This window comes from Balaenoptera physalus (genome assembly GCF_965194825.1).
Source record: "Balaenoptera physalus genome assembly, chromosome: 3".
NCBI classification, from domain to species: Eukaryota; Metazoa; Chordata; class Mammalia; order Artiodactyla; family Balaenopteridae; genus Balaenoptera; species Balaenoptera physalus.
The window spans coordinates 38,445,392-38,454,368 of record NC_138890.1 but is presented as its reverse complement, the minus strand read 5'-3'; the positions used below and the strand labels follow the sequence as shown (position 1 = coordinate 38,454,368).

Here is an 8,977-nt window from a genome sequence, read left to right as displayed (position 1 = left end):
GATAAATGTGTGTATTACTAATAACATTCAAATCTGTAGGAATACTGCCTATGCTCATAGGTACTCACTCATAGATGGATGGGAGCAGAAAGTGAAATATCCACAGGCATATATACAACTGATGCCACACTCAAGGAACACCACTTTGGGTGCCCAGACTCATTTTCACACAAATCTATGTCCCTAGGAGCTCTACACAGATGCACAGAGTTAGCAGAACTATCTAGAAATTTCCAGCGGAATTTAACATTGCTAATAGGGGTGCAAAGGTGTACACCGGCGTTAGACACCCCGACACCCATCTGCACACGAACAGGAACATAAACACGAACACCTACACCAAGTACCACAGGCAGAGAGATGCGGGCCGTACTCAAATACGTACGCTGCCGACAGAGGGCGCTGCAGCGAGGCGGTCCCCGCGCGGTCACCCGGGTCCGGGAGCGCACCCTCTGGTGACTTCTCTATCCCGGCCTCTGGTCCCAGCGGCGGGGGAAGTTCCTGGGACCGTCCGGGTTTAAGGTGGGTGCAGATTTCCGCACTAACTTTCCTCGCAGTCTCAGTCGGGGAAAACGGGGAACCCGGGCGAGAGCGGCGGAGCTTCCCAGCTGCACACTTCCTCCCTCCCGCCATTTGTCCGGGCCGTGGGAGGGCGGGGGCCTGCTTAGCTGGCAGTCCCACTGGTTATCCGGCCTTGAGCTCTGGCTTGGGCGGAGAGACGTTACCTCCAGCTCAGAGGGCCTTCTCCTGTCTCCTCTGCCCTCTAGGCTTGAAGGAGGAACGGAAGTTCTTCTCAAGTTAAACAACAAAGCAAATGTCATATATCTAAGATATATGGTTATGTGAACAAAGTAGGTTGCATTGCATGTTGGTGGTATGATCCTGTGTGTGTGTGTGTGTGTGTGTGTGTGTGTGTGTGTGTGAGAGAGAGAGAGAGAGAAAAAAAGAGAGAGCGAGCGCATGCGCTTTTTACAGTGGGTGTCCCTGAGGAGTACAGCTAGGAGGTGATGGGACCTTTTCACAGTTTGACTTTCTGTTGTTGCTGTTGTTGTTATATGATACACAGACGTATTAAATATGTATTAAAATATGTACCAAGTTGGGGGGAGGTTCTTCCTGTAAAAATGCTTTCATTTCCCCCTGCAAATCATCAACGGTTACTGAACAGAAAATTTAAAATGAATTTGACATGAAATAGTTAACACTAACTCATTTACAATGGCAGCACCACTACAGATGAGCCCTTTTGTGACCCTCCGTAAATATATACATACGTAAAATGAGACAAAACATTTAAAAAATGTGTTCATAAAAACATCTTCAAAATTTTAAAAAATTGGTCTGAAACATAAAATCTAAGTAAAAATAGTGTGCTAGTTATGCAAAAAAACCTTCAAGGTTAGCCTTGGCCCCCCTTTTCCGCTGAGATTGCAGCCCCAGGGCGAGTCTTATATGAAAAGTGTGGGACCACCACTGTTCACCAATGCCAAGGGCAAGTAGTAGGTGTTTAAGAACATAGGCTTTAGAATTAGAGACCTGGATTCCAGTACCTGCTCTAAAAATTACCTAACTTCTCTAAGCCTCAGTTCCCACATCTCTAAAGTGTGATTAATAATAGTACCTGGTCTTAGGTTTGTTGTGAAGATTAAATGAGGTATGATGCAATGCACTTAGCACAGCATCTGGCTTAGTGCTTAATAAAGCACTGCTCTTACTCATTTATTCATTTACCCTGCTTGTCCCAGGTAACTCACTGGGGGACATCGAAGATGGCAAGAGGAATGAAAGAAGTCAGGGAATTAATATGAGGAACCAGGATTAGGGCTCCTAATCGTCCTCATGCCGTGAAACCACATAACTACAGTTGGGCCATTACTTTGGCTCTGAGCATCCAGGTAGCCAGGATGAGAAAGAAGAACCTGTACTTGCGCCACCTCTGCCCCAGAGGACTGACTACCTATTCTGATGAGGCCACTTCACCCACTGAGGAAAGTAGTTCTCATACTTTATTTACAGATAAGAAAAATATTCAGGTTTGGGGGACCCACCCTCAGAGATGGTGACTCAGTAGATCTGGAGTGGGGTGCAGGAATTTGCATTTTAACAAGTTTGCAGGTGACTCTGACGTGGGGACTGTGGCCCACACTTTGAGACATGCTACACAACCCTCGTGCTGTAGTGCCTGGAGATACATCCCATGCCTTACTCATCTCTGGACACCCTACAAGGCCAGCCAGCACTCTGGTGATGTCAGCCAAATGCCCATGTCCTGATTTCACAGAAGAGTTTTATCATCCTGTCCCACTTCACCATTCAGACACTGACCCCAGGCAAACTGAACCAAAGCTCATGATCTCCCAGTGGCTTTTCCTGTGGGAAAGGAAGCTATGCTGACAAACAGCAGGAGTGCTGAGCTGTAAGATAGAGAGGATCCCCCTAGAAACTGAAAATAACTTGAAGAATTTTTTACCACAAACCTTTTTTTTTTTCTAGAAGAATGCTCTGAACTTCTAAAGTTTCAAATAAAGGGGAAGCCACATATACTCTTTAAAATTGAAATATTTTTAGAAAATTACGCGAGCAATACATGTATGCGTGCTATTGTAAAAACTTCAAACCATACAAATAAAGATAGAATAAAAAGTTGAGACCCTGGTTCACATGGCTCCCAGAGGTCACCAGTGCCAACACTTTGGTGTATATTCCTCCAGAGTCTACTCTTGGCTCTTTTCTATGCCTTTCATTCCTCTTCCTCCCTCCCTCCCTCCCTTCCTTCCTTCCTTCCTTATCTAAATGGGATCATACTGTACATATTCTTCCACAAATTGCTCTTTCCTTGTGATAGTCTGTTTTGTGTCCGGCGGCCTCCTGTGTCTTCCTACAGGTCATCTAGAATATTCTATCGCTTCAGGTTTTGTTCCCCAGCCAGCTTCTCTCAGGCTCCTAAAATGGCTCTTCAGTTCCAGGCATTAATCCACACAGGGCAGCATCTGGGATAATAAAAGACTGTCTTTTCTGGTGTGTCTCTCTTAAGAGCAAAGAATTTGTCCCAGAAGCTCCCATGGCCTTCTCTTTGTCTGCTTGGTCCCCTTGAGTCAATCATTGAGAAGGAGGATGGGCTTACAATGAAAGTGTTAGCCAAGTCAGGTTTGCCCCTGAGCTGTTAGAGGATCGAGATCCCACAGGAGTGGATACTCCAATGAGGTGGAAATGGCAGTGCAGCAAGAGTCAAATGTGTCTCTTAGGTGAGCCCGACTGGTTAGTGCTGCCAGTGAAGTGAAGAAATATGGCCATTTTGTAGCTCATGAGGACCAAGTCTTCTTCCCCCAAATGGTCAGCTGCTTTTGAAGGGACACTTGGAGTTTAAAGGCATTGGCAGTCATTCCCACCTGCCATCTCAGAAATGTGTGCTCTTGCAGAAAAAAGACTGGAAGATTTTATAGACAAAAATTTAACCGTATATTGATATATCTGAGTGGTAATGACCGTACGTGATTTTTGTCTTCTTCTTTGTGATTTCCTAAATATGCCAGTATGTCCACAATGAACTTGTATTACTTTTCTAATTGGAAAAATGTCATTGAAAAAAGAGATGAATGAAATATACAAAAAAGGCAGAATGTTTAGTGGTTAGGAATTTGCCTTCTACAGCCAGACAGACCTGGGTTAGAACATGATCCGTATGTCCAATATAATTGAATGTGCTCCTGGATTATAACCTTCTCCTGGGATGAAAGTTGCCAAGTCACTGTGAAGTGCTATGCTTTATGGGTAGTGATGGAGAGGCGTCTGTCCTAGGTATGATGTTTCCTAGAGGCAGAAGACTGCCTGAAGTAATCTCATTCAATTATTTCAAGTGTCCTTCAAATGCCTATTTTTTGTTTTAGTGCTTTGTAAAAGATCCCTAAAGTCAGCTTCATTTTTACAGAGGCTAAGATGTCTTCACCAGCCACCTCCCCTTCGGCAATGACTCTGATCACGTTTCTGTGGTGTCATCCTTCTCTCCCTGGCCTGTGCTTTGAAGGCAGCATGTGTCAGATGTAGTCACTTCTGAAGTTCATCATCCAAGTGGGCATCTTTGACCTGCTCTACTGGACTGACTGCAAAGTAAGTCAAATAGTCCACTCTGAAACTGATTTTTCAATTTGCATATGGAAATCTTTTTCTCTTCCTCTCTAAGTGCAATTTTATGTTAATCCCAGTGAAAGGAATGGGTGTGTGGACAACTGGAAGGAAGTGGGTGTGTCCTGGGCTGTAGAATTGCTGAGGTGTTTAAATGCTTATGCTAGAAAGGAGTGGGAACAGTTGGTCTGGTCTTGCAGTTAGCAGAGACAGGTAGAACAAGGCAAAGTGGGACAAAGGTGGAGGGGGCAGGCATCTGGGGCAAAGCCCTACCATCTACTGTCTGATGGTCCCTTTCTACATCAACTCAAACCAAAAGACAATCATTGCATATCAGCTGGCCACCCCTGCATTTGTAGGATGAATTGTTAAACCACCATTTAATAAAGCATATTCCTGTTGCTACTCATCCTGGTGCACATAGAATCCTCTAACCAAGAAGTAACATGACCAAAAATCAGGGCCCGTGATTTGGTGCAACTTCCATTGTGACTGTTGGTTTGGAACTCCCATTTGAGGCTACATTCATTTCTCTATTCATAGGAATTTATATTCTTCTAGGCTATTATTATATCTTGCTCTGGAAGTCTGCTCAGGAAGATAACTATTGACCCTAGTCTCTTGCCCTGTCATTTTCTCGCGAATGTTTGGGTTTAAAAATCCTGTCTATTTATCTATCTTTATTTTTGATGGTGCTTTAAAAAAATAACTCATGCTTCTGGTTTAAAAAAATCAAATAGTACAAAGGTTATTAAATGTGTTTACTTTCTTGAGGTGCCTCCTGGACTCCCCAGTGGGAAAATTGTTTATACCACAGCCAAGTGAGGCTGTGCTAAACTTACCCTTCACATTTGGGGATAATCTCTTAGTCATTGTACTTGAATATGTTACAAACAAATAGACAGAAACTTAATTTTATTTATGTTTTTTTACCATGTGAAACATGTTCTTTTAGGCCTTGGGAGATAGAATTGTAAGACTTGGGCACTGCCACCAACAGGTTATGCTCATGTTGAGTAGACTTGATAAGGCATGAAAGTTATATGATGCCAAGACAAAAATGTGGCAAGGCACTGAATGGGTGATTAGTAACCAAATGAATTGATGCCTAAGGCATTATCATGTTTGTGGTGTAAGCACCAGTGGTGATGAAACACCACTCTGTAGGCTTTGAGAGGCCAGAGAAATTTAGCAAAAAGGAAAAACAGCATCCTCAAGTATAGCAAGAAGCAGCACAGCAAACAGACCCTGGAGTTGAACAGTCTTGGGTTTTGGCCTCAGCTCTGTTCTACTAGCTGGATGATCTTGGGCAAATTCCTTCAACTCTCTGAGCCTCTGTGTCCTCATCTGAGGAAGATGGCACTGCTCATAGTACCTACCTCAGAGGAGCTATCAGGATCGAATTATGTTTTGTGTACAAGGTGGATCAATAGATGGTAACTCCTATTAAAATTAAATAATATAGGGAATTCCCTGGCGGTCCAGTGGTTAGGATTCCGTGGTTCCACTGCAGGGTGCATGGGTTTGATCCCCGGTCGGGGAACTAAGATCCCGCATGCCACAGGGCGAGGCCAAAAAACAAAACAAAGCAAAGCAAAACAAAACAAAACAAAATTAAATAATATAAAAAAGGAATGTGGTTGGTTGTCAGACAAGCCTCGGGTCTTACAATGGAGTGATCGTTAGGTCAGATGACACAGCAAAGTTTTAACAATTATTTTCTCTTTATTTGGTTGTTTATTTAATTAATTACTTTTTATTTGGCCACACTTTTACTGGGTACCTACTTTGTGCCAGATGCTATGTCAGTGCAGGAGGAACACTGTCCCTGCTAGTGATGTGTCATAGGACCTTAGCGGGCAGCCAAAAAGCCAAGAGGCAAGGACACTGCAGTGTAACGCATCTTACTATGGTGATTGGGGCAGGGTGCTTTAGAAGCACCCACATTTTTGGGGTGGTGGTCGGGGAAGGCTTCCCAGGAGACGTGATATCTAAGCTGAGAACTGAAGAATGAGGCGTTTGTAAGAGAAACAATAACAGCTAACTTTTTGAATGCACTCCTGTCTACTAAGTATAGGGCTGGGTGTTTCACTTGTGTTTTCTTATCTAGTACTCAGAACAAAACTATGAGGTAAGTACTATCCTGCCCACTTTACAGATGAGGAAACAGAAGCTCATAGATGTAATAGTTCACTTGCCATAGAAAATGTAGCTAGTGGGACTTCCCTGGTGGTGCAGTGGGTAAGAATCCACCTGCCAATGCAGGGGACACAGGTTCGATCCCTGGTCCGGGAAGATCCCACATGCTGCAGAGCAACTAAGCCCGTGCGCCACAACTACTGAGCCTGCGTTCTAGAGCCCGCAAGCCACAACTACTGAAGCCTGCACGCCTAGAGCCCATGCTCTGCAACAAGAGAAGCCACTGCAATGAGAAGCCTGCGCACCACGACGAAGAGTAGCCCCCGCTCGCCACAACTAAAGAAAGCCCACATGCAGCAACGAAGACCCACCGCAGCCAAAAATAAATAAATTTATATTAAAAAAATGTAGCTAGTAAGTGGAGAAACTGGGATCAAAACACATCACGTGTTTGAGTTCATTGGTCTCACCCGTCATGAAAGGCCACCCTATGTTATGTTTATACAGTGAGGACAATTCAGGTTAGCAGGAAAGGCATTATCCTCACCTAAGCCATACATATATGGGAGGCCAAAGGGGTAAATGGTCTTCTGAGAGGTGGATACACGTGCAATAGGAGGTGCAGAGAGCTCTTGAGGAGGACAGGGATATGATTCCAGTGGTTTCTGAGAATGATGCATCCAGATATGAGGGTTGGGTGGGGAGAGACTGGGGCAGAAGGCTCAGGAGAGAGAGTGCGCAGCAATCCAGTGTGAATGGATGAAGATGGCCTCATGCTTCCTCCCCCTGCAAGGAGGGGAGCCACATGACATATCTGCTCTGTGATGGTGGGCTCCACAGGTACCACTGGGCAGACACTGGGGTACACTGGGCTTACTTTTAAGCCTAGAACATGAAGAGGGCTGGTTAAGAGGGAACAAGCAAAGGGTTGGGAGGATCAAGCAAACACACTCAGTGCTTGGGGCCACAGCTCAGGCCAAGTATAGACAAATTAGCAATAACCCAGCTGCTACTTTCCATTTCTGTCATCCAAGTGGATAATCAAAGTTCCATACAAATTCCTTTTGGTTCCAATCGTGAGCTGAGCCAGGAGCACTGATGGGTCTAGGAATTAACTGCTTGCTTATGTATCACTTTTTGCACTGATCTGTGTATTCTAAAATGAGCAAGAGTCACTTGGACCCATCAGTTTCTGAGGCAGAAACTTCCCCTAAGAATGATTCGTGGGGCTCCATGGGGAGTCCTTGAATGCTGTCCTCATAATGGCAGCAAACATTTATTTAGAACACTTGCTTCTTGCCAGACACCAATTGAGAGCTTTGCAGTTAGTCCTCATAACAACCCTTTTACGAGAAAGTCACTGAGGGTAGAGAGATAGAATGAGTAACTTGCCCAGTGTCTGCCAGCAAGGGGGTGGTGGAGCTGGGATTCATGATCTCAAACACTGCCCTGGACCGCCTCTGCCCAGGGATGGTGATACAGTTGGCCCTCATTTTTATTTGAAGGACTGTTTGCCAGAAAAGCCTCCTGAACACTTTGGGCTTGACAGGGCCATAGTCAAAATCCTGGCATTTGTTTACTTCACAGCGATTTCTTTCTTTTTTTTAAAAAAATTATTTATTTATTTATTTTTGGCTGCATTGGGTCTTCGTTGCTGCTTGCGGGCTTTCTCTAGTTGTGGCGAGCAGGGGCTACTACTCTTCGTTGCGGTGCGCAGGCTTCTCATTGCAGTGGCTTCTCTTGTTGTGGAGCACGGGCTCTAGGCGCATGGGCTTCAGTAGTTGTGGCTCTCGGGCTCTAGAGCGCAGGCTCAGTAGTTGTGGCTCGCAGGCTTTGTTGCTCCGCGGCATGTGGGATCTTCCTGGACCAGGGCTCGAACCCGTGTCCCCTGCATTGGCAGGCGGATTCCCAACCACTGCACCACCAGGGAAGCCCCCACAGCGATTTCTTGAATGACAGTTATGTGCTAAGTCACTGTGCTAAGTTCAGTGGACACAGCTGTGAGCAGACAGACTGTCCCCACAGAGGTAAACACATATGTGCAAAGGATAAAATCATATGAGGGAAATGAACTGTGGGTGAGACAGGATAACAGGGAGACCTCACTGTAATAGGTCAGGGGAGGCTTGTGGTCCATTGTTTAAGACTCCGTGCTTCAGATCTTGGGGGCGCGGGTTCAATCCCTTATTAGGGAACTAGGATCCCACACACATGCTGCACAGTGTGGCCAAAAAAAAAAAGGTCAGGGGAGGCCTTTCTGATGAGGTGGAATTTAAGATGGGACCTGAGAGTAAACCAGGATAAGAGGCAGCAAGACGTGCCAGCAAGACATCCCCATCATGGGAAAGGGCTTGCTGTGTGTGAGGAACTGAAAGGAGGTCAATGTGAGCAGAGCATGGAGGACAGAGAGGAGGGATGCCCAGCAAGGCTGAGACAGGCCTGGGCTAGATGCTATATCACAAAGACCTTGTGTACTGGCACCTTGAGCACCAAAAGGTAGAAAAGCCACTGAGCTGAAGCAGCCCCAACATCCAAACCAAGATCAGGTACAAATGAGGTCCCCGAGAGCTGCAAAGCATTATTGACTGGACCAGAGGTTTCCAAAGCGTCTCAGTTTATGGAGCCCTTAGTACCCCAGTGATTTTTTTCATGATGCCCTTAGGCCAAAAGAAATACATAATGGTTCCATTTATTAAGTAGTTAGGTCCAAACAATG

At 45.3% G+C, this 8,977-nt stretch overlaps 1 protein-coding gene and 1 long non-coding RNA gene across 5 annotated transcripts in view; one reads left to right on the top strand and one right to left on the bottom strand.

Annotated features, from left to right (window-relative positions):
• Positions 1-8,977, bottom strand: part of LOC309658261 — a 477,588-nt gene that overhangs the window by 49,193 nt on the left and 419,418 nt on the right. The gene's annotated exons all lie outside the window — the stretch shown is intronic.
• The window catches only part of LOC309658220 (uncharacterized protein), a 92,250-nt gene that overhangs the window by 5,734 nt on the left and 77,539 nt on the right, over positions 1-8,977 (top strand). For 2 of the 3 annotated variants that reach the window (XM_082456617.1, XM_082456616.1), the window contains one exon: positions 3,929-4,107. The gene's annotated coding sequence lies outside the window, so the exon portion shown is untranslated. Of the gene's footprint in view, positions 1-408; positions 523-3,928; positions 4,108-8,977 lie in introns of those variants that run through there. The other variant, XR_014262058.1, reaches the window with a different exon arrangement.